This window comes from Capricornis sumatraensis, chromosome 15 (genome assembly GCF_032405125.1).
Source record: "Capricornis sumatraensis isolate serow.1 chromosome 15, serow.2, whole genome shotgun sequence".
Taxonomy (NCBI): Eukaryota; Metazoa; Chordata; class Mammalia; order Artiodactyla; family Bovidae; genus Capricornis; species Capricornis sumatraensis.
Genome location: NC_091083.1, coordinates 53143528 through 53159662, shown reverse-complemented (window position 1 = coordinate 53159662; position 16135 = coordinate 53143528).

Below are 16135 nucleotides of genomic sequence, written 5' to 3'. Positions count from 1 at the left end.
AAATCAGTCCTGAGTATTCATTGGAAGGACTGATGCTGAAACTGAAGCTCCAATACTTTGGCCATGTGATGCAAAGAACTAACTCATTGGAAAAGACCCTGATGCTGGGGAAGATTGAAGGTAGGAGAGAAAGGGATGACAGAGGATAAGATGGTTGGATGGCATCACTGACTCGATGGACATGAATTTGAGCAAGCTCCAGTAGTTGATGATGGACAGGGAAGCCTGATGTGCTGCAGTCCATGGGGCTGCAAAGAGTTGGACATGACTGAGTGACTGAACTGAAATGATGTTTCAGTGAGTAGGATGATTTCTCTGTCAGGAAACAAAGCATTACAAAAAGATGGGAATAAGCAAGAGAGAAAAAGACTTAGGAATGGACCATGTATGTCTTGTGGCTCACCACTGTACCTTGATGGTTGCAGCAAAGTGTCTTGTACATGATAGGCACTCAGTAAATGTATAATAAAAGAATGTAGGCTTATGTGTCAACACAGCCCCTTAACCTAAAGAAGACTTGAGGTTAAAATAATGCAGGGCAATGAAGATATCATATCAATGAAGAGTTGTTTGTGAGCTTCCACTGCAAATCCAGAATCTGCATTTATAGGTACAGTCTTTCAACATCACATCAGTTCAGTTCAGTTCAGTCCCTCAGTCGTGTCTGACTCTGTGACCCCATTTTTGTCATCTGAATATCTGAGGTTATTGTTATTTCTCCCTGCAATCTTGATTCCAGCTTGTGCTTCATCTAGCCCAGCATTTTGCATGATGTACTCTGCATATAAGTTAAGTAAGCAGGGTGACAATGTACATCTACCTCAGTTTCCAGCAATCTTAGACAAATATCTGCTCAATTTAGGCAACCACACAAGTCAATTGACTGGGTTATTGCATCAGCTGGTCATCTCAGTTTTGGTCACTGGTCACTAGACTGGTTTTGAATGCTTCCAAGGCTGGAAATCTAAAAAGATTTCCTGGGGTAGTTACCCAAAAGTAGTGAAAGTAGAGCATTAGATAAATAATTCTCACTACACTTTTGATCAACTATATATACCTTGTGATGCTGATGAGTGAAAAACATTAAATTACTTGGGAACACATGTAAGAATTAAAGATTTTAAAATTTAATAAAAAAATAAAAAAATAACAACAACAACAACAAAAAAACTAGTAAACAGAATAGCTGCTTCTATAGGTAGAATATCTAACAGTTCTATGATTTTTTTTTAACTTTTTTAGTGAAAAAAGTGTGAAAACTCTTTTCCTTGAACATCTTAGTTGCTCAGTTATCAATATCACAATTCTAAGCAAAAATCCGGAGACGGCAATGGCATAGCACTCCAGCACTCTTGCCTGAAAATCCCATGGACGGAGGAGCCTGGTGGGCTGCAGTCCATGGGGTCGCTAAGAGTCGGACACGACCAAGTGACTTCACTTTCACTTTTCACTTTCATGCATTGGAGAAGGAAATGGCAACCCACTCCAGTTCTTTCCTGGAGAATCCCAGGGATGGGGGAGCCTGGTGGGCTGCTGTCTATGAGGTCGCACAGAGTCAGACACGACTGAAGCGACTTAGCAGCAGCAGCAGCAAGCAAAAATCGCTAGAAGAACTCTGCCAAGCCAAAACTTGTGCAGAGAAATGCATATACTAAAAAATTATTTCACTTAAAATGAAACAGAGGGAAAATGTCATCCTTGATGGAAAACTGTTGAAATTCATAGACCAGTAGATATCATGTGGAAATGCTTATGTTAAGAGTTAGAAATACATTCAAACAGGCATACCCTTATTATTTTCATGATCTTCATGTGATGGCATAAAGAAGCTTCCAACATTTACTTTTGATACTAGGATTGCATCCTTAGTTCTTTGACCCTAGTTAGAAGATTTTCTCCCTGGATTGTCTGTGAACTTTGAAATTGAAGCTACACAACTAGCCTTGATGGCTGCAGGGCAATACAGAATGTTTTTCCTTATTATTATAGCATCTTATAATGTATAATATTTCTAAAAGTCCAATGGTACATTTATCTGTCAGCATTCTCTGACCCTGGGAGGTAATTTCTCTGTCTGAAATATGAGTACATTCTGTTTCTGAAATGTTCTAGAATATAAAAATATTGGTGTGTGGTTTGCCCACCATGAAGCTTGGTTGTGACTGTGTTGCTGAAGCAAGGCTACTTCTACAAGACAAGATATAAAATTCAACAAGCTGTTACATCACATTATGGACCAGGAAATCGGAGACATGCAGATGTTTGATTTACTGATCACACAAAAGTGCTTTATACCAAGGTTGCCTAATATGATTATTTTGAAGAAGTCACTTCATGTGTTAAACTATCTTAGATACAGAAATATATACTTACTTTATTCAACAATGATTTGACATACGACATGAGTCGGTCCACCTTGGGGAGTGTGATCCATGTGAAATGTTGATGTAAAGCAAGGGAAGAAGGTAGGTAGAATCTTTCAGCCAGTTCAGTTTAGTCACTCAGCTGTATTTGACTCTTTACGACCCCATGGACTGCAGCATTCCAGGCTTCCCTGTCCATCAGCAGCAAAGCTTGCTCAAACTCATGTCCATTGAGTTGGTGATGCCATCCAACCATCTAATCCTCTGTTGTCAACTTCTCCTTCCTTCAATCTTTCTCAGCATCAAGGTCTTTTCCAATGAGTCAGTTCTCTGCATCAAGTGGCAAAAGTATTGGAGTTTCAGCTGCAGCCTCAGCCCTTCCAATGAATATTCAGGACTCATTTCCTTTAGGATGGACTGGTTTGATCTTCCTGCTGTCCAAGGGACTCACAAGAATCTTCTCCAAGACCACAGTTCAAAAGCATACATTCTTTGGCACTCAGTTTTTTTACAGTCCACTCTCACATCCATGCATGACTGCTTTAAAAACCATAGCTTTTACTAGACTTTGCTGGCAAAGCAATGTCTCTGCTTTTTAATATGCCATTTAGGTTGGTCAAAGCTTTTCTTCCAAGGAGCAAGTGTCTTTTAATTTCATGGCTGCAGTCACCATCTGCAGTGATTTTTGAGCTCCCCAATTTAAAGTTTCCATTTTTCCCCATCTTTTCGCCATAAAGTGATGGGACTGGATGCCATGATCTTAGTTTTCTGAATGTTGAGTTTTAAGCCAACTTTTTCACTCTCCTCTTTCACTTTCATCAAGAGGCTCTTTAGCTCTTCTTCACTTTCTGCCTTAAGGGTGGTGTGATCTGTGTATCTGAGGTTACTGATATTTCTCCTGGCAATCTCGACTCCAGCTTGTCCTTCATCCAGACCAGCATCTCACATGATGTACTCTGCATAGAAGTTAACTAATCAGGGTGACAATATACAGTCTTGACGTACTCCTTTCCCAATTTTGAACCAGTCCGCTGTTACACATCTGGTTCTAACTGTTGCTTCTTGACCTGCATACAGATTTCTCAGGAGGCAGGTAAGGTGGACTGGTATTCCCATCTCTTGAAGAATTTTTCAGTCTGTTGTGATCTACACAGTCAAAGGATTTGGTGTAGTCAATAAAGCAGAAGTAGATGTTTTTCTGGAACTCTCTTGCTTTCTCAATGATCCAGCGGATGTTAGCAATTTGATCTCTAGTTCTTCTGCCTTTTCTAAATCTAGCTTGAACATCTGGCATCTGGAAGTTCACATACTGTTGAAGCCTGGCTTGGAGAATTTTGAGCATTAATTTGCTAGCGTGTGAGATGAGTGCAATTGTGCAGTAAGTCTGAATATTCTTTGGTATTGCCTTTCTTTGGGATTGCAATGAAGGATCACATTTTCCTGTTCCATGGCCACGGAGTTTTCCAACTTGCTGGCATTTTGAGTGCAGCACTCTAACAGCATCATCTTTTAGGATTTGAAATAGCTCAACTGGAATGCCAGCACCTCTACTAGCTTTGTTTGTAGTGATGCTTCCTAAAGCCCACTTGTCTTCGCAATCCAGGATGTCTGGCTCTAGGTGAGTGATCACACCATTGTGATTATCAGAGTCATTAAGATCTTTTTTGTATAGTTCTGTGTATTCTTGCCACCTCTTCTTAATGTTTTCTATTTCTGTTAGGTATATATATACCATTTCTGTCCTTTATTATGCCCATTTTTGCATGAAGTGTTCCCTTGGTATATTTAACTTTCTTGAAAAGATCTCTAGTCTTTCCCATTCTATTGTTTCTCTCTATTTCTTTTGACTGATCACTGAGGAAGGCTTTCTTATCTGTCCTTGCTAGTCTCTGGAACTCTGTATTCAAATGGGTATATCTTTCATTTTCTCCTTTGTCTTTCATTTCTCTTCTTTTCTCAGCTGCTTGTAAGGCTTACTCAGACAACCATTTTGCCTTTTTGCATTTCATTTTCTTGGGGATGATTTTGATCACTGCCTCCTGTACATTGTCACAAACTTCCATGCATAGTACTTCAGGCACCTTGTCTATCAGATTGAATCCCTTGAATATATTTCTCACTTCCACTGTATAATCATAAGCAATATGATTTAGGTCATACCTGAATGGTGTAGTGGTTTTTCCTACTTTCTTCAGTTTATGCCTGTATTTGGCAATAAGGAGTTCATGATCTGAGCCACAGTCTGTTCCCAGTCTTGTTTTTGCTGATTGTATAGAGCTTCTCCATCTTTGGCTGCAAAGAATGTAATCAGTCTGATTTTGGTATTGACCATCTGGTGATGTCCATGTGCTGAGTGTCTCGTGTTGTATGGAAGAGGGTGTTTGCTATGATCAGTGTGTTCTCTTAGCAAAACTCTGTTAGCCTTTGTCCTGCTTCATTTTGTGCTTCAAGGCTAAATTTGCCTGTTACTCCAGGTATCTCTTGACTTCCTACTTTTACATTCCAGTCCCTTATAATGAAAAGAACATCTTTTATGGGTGTTAGTTTTAGAAGGTCTTGTAGGTCTTCACAGAACTGTTCAACTTCAGCTTCTTCAGCATTAGTAGTTGGGGCATAGACTTGGATTACTGTGATATTGAATGGTTTGCCTTGGAAACGAACAGAGATCATTCAGTAGTTTTTGAGATTGCACCAAAGTACTGCATTTCAGACTCTTTTTTCACTATGGTGGCCACTCCATTTCTTCTAAGGGATTATTGCCCACAATAGTAGATATAATGATCATCTGAGTTAAATTCACCCATTCCGGCCCATTTTAGTTCACTGATTTCTAAAATGTTGATGTTCACTCTTGCCATCTTCTGTTTGACCACTTCTAATTTACCTTGATTCATGGACCTAACATTCCAGGTTCCTATGCAATATTGTTCTTTACAGCATCAGACTTCACTTTTGTCACCAGTCACATCCACAACTGGGCATTGTTTTTGCTTTGGCTCAGCCTCTTCATTCCTTCTGGAGCTATTTCTTCACTTTTCTCCAATAGCATATTGGGCACCTACTGACTTGGGGAGTTCATCTTTCAGTGTCAATTCTTTTTGGCTTTTCATACTGTTCATGGGGTTCTCAAGGCAAGATACTGAAGTAGTTTGTCATTTTCTCCTCCAGTGGACCACATTTTGTCAGAACTCTCCACCATCACCCATTCATCTTGGGTGGCCCTATATGGTATGACTCATAGTTTCATTGAGTTAGACAAAGCTGTGATCCATGTGATCAGTTTGATTAGTTTTCTGTGATTGTGTTTTTCATTCTGTCTGCCCTCTGAGGGTTAAGGATAAGAGGCTTATGGGTGGTTCCTAATGGAAGAGACTGACTATAGGGGAAACTGGGTATTGTTCTGATGGGTAGAATCTTTAATGCCTTTATAAATTGGTTCGACTTGAATATGAAAATTTTACAAGAGTGTGTGTGTTAGTCATTCAGTTTTTTCCTAGTCTTGCAACCCCCATGGACTGCAGCCTCCCAGGCTCCTCTCTCCATGGAATATTCCAGGCAAGACTACTGGAATGGGTAGCCATTTCTTTCTCCAGGGATTGAACCCCGGATGTCCTGCATTACAAGCTGGTTCTTACTATCTGAGCCACCAGGGAAGCCCTTCAAAAGGGTAGGTGAAGGTTTTTTCTTTAGTTTGAATTTCCAGTTCTCCTATTTATCCCCCAATTATTATACTTTAGAGATTTTCTACAACAATCTGTCCTTTGCCATCACATGGGTTTGTACTTGTTTTTGCAAGTAATCCTTTGTTTTCTGAAAGGGAGAAGGTGTGGAAACAAAGGGAAAAAAGACTCATGTGCTTGTGATTTAAATCATATGTTCTCTTTTTAGACTCAAATTCAAGAGGGTGCATGCTATTATAGATCTATCTTCTTTCTTGGCATCATGACACCACTTTCCAATTTATTGCTACAACTTCTTTGTGGTGATACTAGACAGGCCTGGGACCTGGGACCCTTTGCTTCAGTGCTGCAAAATTTGCACCTGGAAAAACCTCTCCTTGAGCAACAAAATACAAAGAAACTCTACTGGACTAAAAATAACTATTTGCATGCACAGTTAGGGCAAATTCTGGACACAAAAGAAACTAACAAAAACAGGGTTTGGGGGATAAAAGCAGGGTACTGTGCATGTCTCCTGCACACAATATTATCTAAAAGGTGGGCAAAACATTAAACCACTCTCTGATCTGACCCCTGGACACACCACGACCCTTATGACACAACACTTAAGGAAAAGCTTGCACCCATCCTTGGGGAGCAAACAAGCAAGGGAATCTGTTGTTTGTTCTAGCTCCCCCTGCTGCAGCAGGGTCCCCAATAAAGCCTTGCTTAAATTTCTTGTCTGGCCTCTATTCAATTTCTATTGACTGGGGAAGGCCAAGAACCCTGATTCGTAACAACATAAAGTCACTTCAGGATCAACAAGAGTAAATCTGGATTCAGTAACTGAAACTGCTATTTTCTCTTTTGCTCTTCATAAGCAATTATTTATTGCATGTACCACATACTGTGCACTATGATGGAAAGATATGTAGGGGAGTTGAAAGTACCTTAGGAGACAAATACTTGGAAAAGTAGAGACTACTTTTTCTGGCAAATGAAACAGGTACAAAGTCATCATGATGTGACTGGATATGTAGAAAAATAAAGAGAAATTCAGTGATGCTGAGATGTGATGGAAGAGGTTGATTAGACAGCTAGTGTAGCAGGAGAAAGGAAGTTTGAAGTAAAATTATGGAAATTCTAAAGTAATTCCAGATGAGATTTGAGAGTTAAAATATAGGTCATGGTGAAACTGAGGTAGGTATAGGAACTTCCAGTGACAATCATGAAACTGTCAGGTAGTTAGAAAAATATAAAAAATAAATGAGTCCAACATGGAGAACCATGCAGAGGGAGGGGGAAAAGTCCATAAAAAGGGAAGTTGAGGATCTGAGTGAGAACCTCTGGTCCTGAGTATAATCAATCAGGCAAACACTGCTATATTGTCCCCTATTTTGCAGATGGTAAAGAATTTATCTGCAATGTGGGAGACCAGGGTTTGATCCCTGGATCAGAAAGACCCCCTGGAGAAGAGAACAGTAACCCATTCCAGTGTTCTTGCTTGGAGAATTCCATGACAGAGGAGCCTGGTGGGCTACTGTCCATGGGGTTGCAAAGAGCCAGATATGACTAAGCAACTAACACAATACCACTATATAACATGCGAAAACACACCCTCTTCCCTGATAGGTCCTGGGTGTAACCAGTCAGGCATATGCTGGGATGGTCACCTATTGTGCATAGGGTGTAACCAATCAGACTCTGGGAGAGGAAACAAAAATGTATAAAAAGGAATGCCAAGAGGACTCAGGGTCTTTCAGAGTCAGCCTGTCCTTGTGGCTTGGGGGGCTCTTGCCTGCTGCCTGCTTCACACTTCAGCTGTAACTGAGCTGTAACTAGTTTGTTACAAACAGGGACTAAACCCTGCTTAATAAAATCTTTCCTGTTTGAGCTATAAGTAGTCTGTGGTTCCAAATCTTTGTTATGATGAGGCAAGGACAGAGGGAGAGAATACACCAAAATGACATTACTAAAGTAAATATCTTGATAAGACCATAGCTTAAGTGTCCACACATTGTTTGTTAGAAAATAAAGCTGAGAATAATTCCTAAAATAGAAAAGGATAAATGAATGGTCATATGTGAAGGGTGAGCAAAAGCAGACACCATGTTGATTCTGAATGCCAAGCTTTCTTCTTTACCCATGGGATTCAGGTCATCTTTTACTTCCTCTTTAGCCTATATTCCAGGAAATTTTGGTGACACATCAATGCCTTCTGAGCAAAGTAAAAATTTCCTGCTTTTTTTGTAGGAAATGCCATCAGTACTCTCCCCAGGTCCAGAATATGCAAACCTGAGTAACAAGTACTAGTCTCTCCATCTCTTTTCTTTAAGGATTTTTTTGCTGGTTGCTAGAGCCATGCTTGCTGGTGCACATGGGAAGGCAGAAATATCAAGGAGTTAACAATTCCAACCCATGTGGAATTACTGAGGACTGATATATAGTACTCTCAAGTCCCTTCAACCTTTAGGAGCAAAGTACTCGAGGAATGTGTTCACTACTGTTTCTGAGTTCCCCAGTGAGACCTAGCTTCAGTTGCCCAGAGTTATTGGGAAATTCACTCTGGTAGTTTCTTCTTCTTCTCACTCTCACTTCCCCACTTCATCATTACTGTTTCCAGATCACTTTTTAAAATAAACCACTTGCATTTGAATCCTTAACTGTGAGTCTATTTTTGGGAAAAGCTAAGACATAAGGCATCAACATCATTTGTGACCAGGTCCTATCTAGTCTTCTCTTCTTTGTCATTTTCAAATGCTACAAATGTGCCACTAACTCTCTTACCAAGAAAGTAAACTCACGGAGAACTTTGCCATTTTCACAATATTTAATCACACATACATCTGTTTCCCCTGAAAATCTCTGATGTCATGGAACCCAGGAACTGTATTCTATTTACATCAGGGTCCTTAAAACTTGGTACAATGGCTGGTACATATGAGAGGCTGTGATTCTTAATTTTATGTGTCAACTTGATAGATCATGGAATGTCCAGACATTTGGCCAAATATTACTCTGAATGTCTCTGTGAAAAAAAATTTGAATGAATCATTTGAACATACTGATGAACATGGAATCAGTAGACTGAATGAAGAAGATTGACTCCTTTAATGTGGGTGGGCCTCTTCCAATTAATTAAAGATTTGAAAAGAATAAAAAAGCTGACTTTCTTTTAAGTAAGAAGCATTTCTTACTACCTGACTACCTCTGAACTAGGATATTGTGCTGTTGTTGCTGCTGTTCTTTTCCTGCCTTTAGGTTTGAACTGAGTCTGCCTACTGCTGATTTGGGGACTTATCAGCCTACATAATCATGTGAACCAATTTCTTATTGGTTCTGTTTTTCTCTGGAGATCCATAAGAACCCTAATACATATTTTAGTACCAATGATAGATCTAGAAGAACTGAATTTTAAGGATAAATTTAATGAATTGGTTCCATGGCTTTTGCAATTGCTCTCCTAGCTGATTAAATCTAAAATGTTAATAACTCATTAAAGTTAGTAAAGAGAGCACTGAAATTCATGACATAATATGGCAATAGAGATATGCAAAACACCACTATTGGATACTCCTAATTAACCACTTACAAGAAGCAAGGATGTGGGTGATATTTTTGAAGACTTTTAGCAAACTAACAAATATACTAAAATTGTATGGTGGCTCCAATGTTGCCGGACAAGATGGGGGAGAAAAAATTATGAGCTCAGAGATTTGAAATCCCAGCTCAAGCACCACATAAATGACTTAAGACTATCATGTCTGGTGATGACCCAGAGAGATGTTATGGGGAGGGAGGTGGGAGGGGGATTCATGTTTGGGAACCCATATACACCCGTGCTGGATTCATGTCAATGTATGGCAAATCCTATACAGTATTGTAAAGTAAAATAAAGTAAAAATGAAATAATAAAAAAAAAAGAGATAGTTTGGGATATTAAAAAAAAAAGTTTTTGAAATGGGCAGTGGCAATAACTGCACCACATTGTGAATGCACTTAATACCACTGGAAAAAAAAAAAAAAAAAAAGAACTATCATGTCTGCCCTGAAAGAGACTCTTATCTCCCATAACCTAAGGAATGAAATTTTTGACATTGACCTGTGACTGACTGAGTTACAGTGTGAATTAAACAATGTAGATTCTCCTCAGCAGCCAACCTAAGCACCCCTCTTTGTTTCCAGACAGTTCAGTTCAGTTGCTCAGTCATGTCTGACTCATTGCAACCCCATGAATTGCAACACACCAGGCCTACATATAACCAGGCTCAAATCCCATCACACCCCTAACGGGGAGTTAAAGAGTGTGACCCATGAGGAGATGAGCTACAGTTAAAAATAATTACTTGAGTTTTCCAAATTATACAAACAGAAATCCAGGGAACACATGTGGGAATGGATTTTAAGGGTTTGGGAAATGGTGGAAGGAACAGAATGTCAGATCAGCCCAAATTTATTTATTTAGATTCAATAAGCAGAGAGTTTGCATTTAATGTTGCAGTTTGGTGAGTTACTAGGAGCTCTAACAGTTTTCTTGTTTGCTTCGTTGAAACATGAAGGTGGCCTGTAGTTACTGAGTTAGAAATGCCAAACTAACTTTGGTTTAAGGTAGAAGAAGGAATTCAAAGACTTGGGATATTGGAATATTACAGTGGGCTTGTTATTTAAAACCTACTCATCCCTGGTGGCTCAGAAGATAAAGGATCTGCCTGCCATGAAAGAGACACAGGTTCAATCCCTGGGTCGGGAAGATACCCTGGAGAAGGGGTTGGCAACTCACTCCAGTATTCTGCCTGGAGAATTCCATGGACAGAGAAGCTTGGTGAGCTGTAGTCCATGGGGTGGCAAACAGTCAGACACAACTGCATGACAAACATATCTACCCTGAGAGGGTTTAGAGATACCCATTTTGTGACTATGAGAAATAAATTTGTGAAGAAAGCCGTGATAACTCTTGAAGAGCTTTGTGATCACTCTGTAGGTAGGAACTTACAGTGGAAACAGTGGTGACTCACTTGGGAGATGTAAATACAATGACTGAATCTGAGAGCAGCAGGGGCCATGTGACAGCACTAGGTCACCAAATGCAAGGTGGATGTGGTTACTCTTATGGAAATGGAAGTCAAAGTACCATTGAAATAGTCTGATTCATGAAGATGGATGGCATTGTCCAGCTGACCAAAGTGTCTTGAAGTGAAATAGATAAGGAGTCTACTAAAATCTTACTTGTTCTAAGCAGGAAAGTTCTAAGTCAATTGAACAGAAATCTAACCTGATGATATTAGCATAGACTTTCAGTCAGTTCCAAGACTTGAGCCAACTTACAGATGCAAAATCACTTGAATGAAAGGAATTGAGGAAAAAGAAATAATCAGATATACAGGGAGCTACTGGACACTGGTTCTGGACTAACACTAGTTCCAGGAGACCAATAACATCCCTCTGGTCAGAGAAGAGACTTACTGAGGGAAGGTAATCAATGACATTTCAACACAGGTTCATCTCACAGTGGGCCCACTGGGTCCCTGAATGCATCTTAATGTTATCTTCCTAGTTCCTGAACACATAATTGGAAAGACATGTTCCTCAGTTAGCAGAATTCTGACATGTAGAGTGAGGGCTTCTGTGGGAGGAAAAGCCAAGTAGAAGTCTTTTGAACTGTTTCTGAAGCGGTGCCTACACGGGCACAGGAGGGCCTAGAGGAGCCATCCCACACTGAAGGGCAGGAAGAGTGGCAGTGCGGAGATACCCCTCATCCAAGGTAAGGAGCAGCAGCTGTGCTTTGCTGGAGCAGCTGTGAAGAGATACCCCATGCCCAAGGTAAGAGAAACCCAAGAAAGATGGTAGGTGTTGCAAGAGGGCATCAGAGGGCAAACACACTGAAACCATACTCACAGAAAACTAGTCAATCTAATCACACTAGGACCACAGCCTTGTCTAACTCAATGAAACCAAGCCATGCCCACGGGCAACCCAAGACAGGCGGGTATGATGGAGAGGTCTGACAGAATGTGGTCCACTGGAGAAGGAATGGCAAACCACTTCAGTATTCTTGCCTTGAGAACCCCATGAACAGTATGAAAAGGCAAAATGATAGGATACCGAAAGAGGAACTCCCCAGGTCAGTAGGTGCCCAATATGCTACTGGAGATCAGTGGAGAAATAACTCCAGAAAGAATGAAGGAATGGAGCCAAAGCAAAAACAATACCCAGCTGTGGATGTGACTGGTGACAGTAGGAAGGTCCGATGCTGTAAAGAGCAATACTGCATAGGAACCTGGAATGTCAGGTCCATGAATCAAGGCAAATTGGAAGTGGTCAAACAAGAGACGGCAAGAGTGAATGTCGACATTCTAGGAATCAGTGAACTAAAATGGACTGGAATGGGAGAATTTAACTCAGATGACCATTATATCTACTATTGCGGGCAGGAATCCCTCAGAAGAAATAGAGTAGCCATCATGGTCAACAAAAGAGTCCGAAATGCAGTACTTGGATGTAATCCCAAAAATGACAGAATGATCTCTGTTCGTCTCCAAGGCAAACCCTGCAATATCACGGTAACCCAAGTCTATACCCTAACCAGTAATGCTGAAGAAGCTGAAGTTGAATGGTTCTATGAAGACATACAAGACGTTTTAGAACTAACACCCCAAAAAGATGTCCTTTTCATTATAGGGGACTGGAATGCAAAAGTAGGAAGCCAAGAAACACCTGGAGTAACAGGCAAATTTGGCCTTGGAATACAGAATGAAGCAGGACAAAGACTAACAGAGTTTTGCCAAGAAAATGCACCGGTCATAGCAAACACCCTCTTCCAGCAACACAAGAGAAGACTCTACACACATGGACATCACTAGATGGTCAACACTGAAATCATATTGATTACATTCTTTGCAGCCAAAGGTGAAGAAGCTCTATACAGTCAACAAAAACAAGACCAGGAGCTGACTGTGGCTCAGATCATGAACTCCTTATTACCAAATTCAGACTCAAATTGAAGAAAGTAGGGAAAACCGCTAGACCATTCAGGTATGACCTCAATCAAATCCCTTATGATTATACAGTGGAAGTGAGAAATAGATTTAAGGGCCTAGATCTGATAGATAGAGTGCCTGATGAACTATGGAATGAGGTTCGTGACATTCTACAGGAGACAGGGATCAAAACCATCCCCATGGAAAAGAAATGCAAAAAATAAAAATGTCTGTCTAGGGAGGCCTTACAAATAGCTGTGAAAAGAAGAGAAGTGAAAAGCAAAGGAGAAAAGGAAAGATATAAGCATCTGAATGCAGAGTTCCAGGGAATAGCAAGAAGAGATAAGAAAGCCTTCTTCAGCAATCAATGCAAAGAAATAGAGGAAAAGAACAGAATGGGAAAGGCTAGAGATCTCTTCAAGAAAATTAGAGAAACCAAGGGAACATTTCATGCAAAGATTGGCTCGATAAAGGACAGAAATTATATGGACCTAACAGAAGCAGAAGATATTAAAAAGAGGTGGCAAGAATACATGGAAGAATTGTACACAAAAGTTGTTCACGACCCGGATAATCATGATGGTGTGATCACTCATCTCGAGCCAGACATCCTGGAATGTGAAGGTGTGGAATTCCAGTAGAGCCATTTTAAAACCTGAAAGATAATCGTGTGAAAGTGCTGCACTCAATACGTCAGCAAATTTGGAAAACTCAGCAGTGGCCATAGGACTGGAAAAGGTCAGTTTTCATTCCAATTCCAAAGAAAGAAAATGCAAAAGAATGCAGAAACATTCAGAAAACGAAGATCATGGCCTCCAGTCCCATCACTTCATGGGAAATAGATGGGGAAACAGTGGAAACAGTGTCAAACTGGTGACTGCAGCCATGAAATTAAAAGACTCTTACTCCTTGGAAAAAAAGTTATGACCAACCTAGATAGCATATTCAAAAGCAGAGACATTACTTTGCCGACTAAGGTCCGTCTAGTCAAGGCTATGGTTTTTCCTGTGGTCATGTTTGGATTTGAGAGTTGGACTGTGAAGGAGGCTGAGCGCCAAAGAATTGATGCTTTTGAACTGTGGTGTTGGAGAAGTCCCTTGGACTGCAAGGAGATCCAACCAGTCCATTCTGAAGGAGATCAGCCCTGGGATTTCTTTGGAAGGAATGATGCTAAAGCTGAAACTCCATTACTTTGGCCACCTCATGCAAAGAGCTGACTCATTGGAAAGACTCTGATACTGGAAGGGATTGGGCCAGGAGAAGGGGATGACAGAGGATGAGATGGCTGGATGGCATCATGGACTCAATGGACGTGAGTTTGAGTGAACTCTGGGAGTTGGTGATTGACAGGGAGGCCTGGCGTGCTGTGACTCATGGGGTCGCAAAGAGTCGGACACAACTGAGTGACTGAGCTAATGCTGTATTCTTAAAGAGATCATAGAAATTAGTGACACCATCAGGGACATGAAAAATAAAGGTTTGGTGATGCCCATCACATCCTTATTCAGCTCTCCTATTTGGCTTTTGAAGATGGATGGATCATTGAGAATGACAGTGGATTATTTTAAGGTTACTCATGCAGTGTTTCCTGTTGCACTAGATATAGTTTATTTGCTTGAGAAAATTAACACATCCATTGATATCTAGTACACATTGATCTGGCAAATGCTTTTTTCCTCCACACCTGTCAAGAAGAACAACTAGAAGCAGTTTTCTGATAATTCCAGAATACACCTTCATTGTATTCCCTCAAGAGTGCATCAACTCTCCAGGTCTCTCTCATAATTGAACTCATAGGGATCTTGATTGCTTTCTCTTGCACAAGATATCACACTGGTCCATTACATTACTGATACTATGATGATTGGACCTGGTAAGTAAGAAGTAGTAATTACTATAAGCTTATTTGGAAAACTTAGCAGTGGCCACAGGACTGGAAAAAGTCAGTTTTCATTCCAATTCCAAAGAAAGGCAATGCAAAAGAATGCTCAAACTACTGCACAATTGCACTCATCTCACATGCTAGTAAAGTAATGCTCAAAATTCTCTAAGCCAGGCTTCACCATACGTGAACCGTGAAGGCCCTCATGTTCAAGCTGGTTTTAGAAAAGGCAGAGGAACCAGAGATCAAATTGCCAACATCTGCTGGATCATGGAAAAAGCAAGAGAGTTCCAGGAAAACATCTATTTCTGCTTTATTGGCTATGCCAAAGTCTTTGACTGTATGGATCACAATAAACTGTGGAAAATTCTGAAAGAGATGGGACTACCAGACCACCGGACCAGCCTCTTGAGAAATCTGTATGCAGGTCAGGAAGCAACAGTTAGAACTGGACATGGAACAACAGACTGATTCCAAATAGAAAAAGGAGTATGTCAAGCCTGTATATTGTCACCCTGCTTATTTAACTTATATGCAGAGTACATCATGAGAAACACTGGACTGGAAAAAGCACAAGCTGGAATCAAGATTGCCAGGAGAAATATCAATAACCTCAGATATGCAGATGACACCACCCTTATGGCAGAAAGAGGAGCTGAAAAGCCTCTTGATGAAAGTGAAAGAGGAGAGTGAAAAAGTTGGCTTAAAGCTCAACATTCAGAAAACGAAGATCCTGGCATCCGGTCCCATCACTTCATGGGAAATAGATGGGGAACAGTAGAAACAATGTCAGACTTTACTTTTGGGGGCTCCAAAATCAGTGCAGATGGTGATTGCAGCCATGAAATTAAAAGACGCTTACTCCTTGGAAGAAAAGTTATGACCAACCTTGATAGCATATTAAAAAGCAGTGACATTACTTTGCCAACTAAGGTCCGTCTAGTCAAGGCTATGGTTTTTCCATTGGTCATGTATGGATGTGAGAGTTGGACTGTGAAGAAGGCTGAGCACCGAAGAATTGATGCTTTTGAACTGTGGTGTTGGAGAAGACTCTTGAGAGACCCTTGGACTGCAAGGAGATCCAACCAGTCCATCCTGAAGGAGATCAACCCTGGGATTTCTTTGGAAGGAATGATGCTAAAGCTGAAGCTCCAGTACTTTGGCCACCTCATGCGATGAGTTGACTCATTGGAAAAGACTCTGATGCTGGGAGAGATTGGGAGCAGGAGGAGAAGGGGACGACCGAGGATGAGA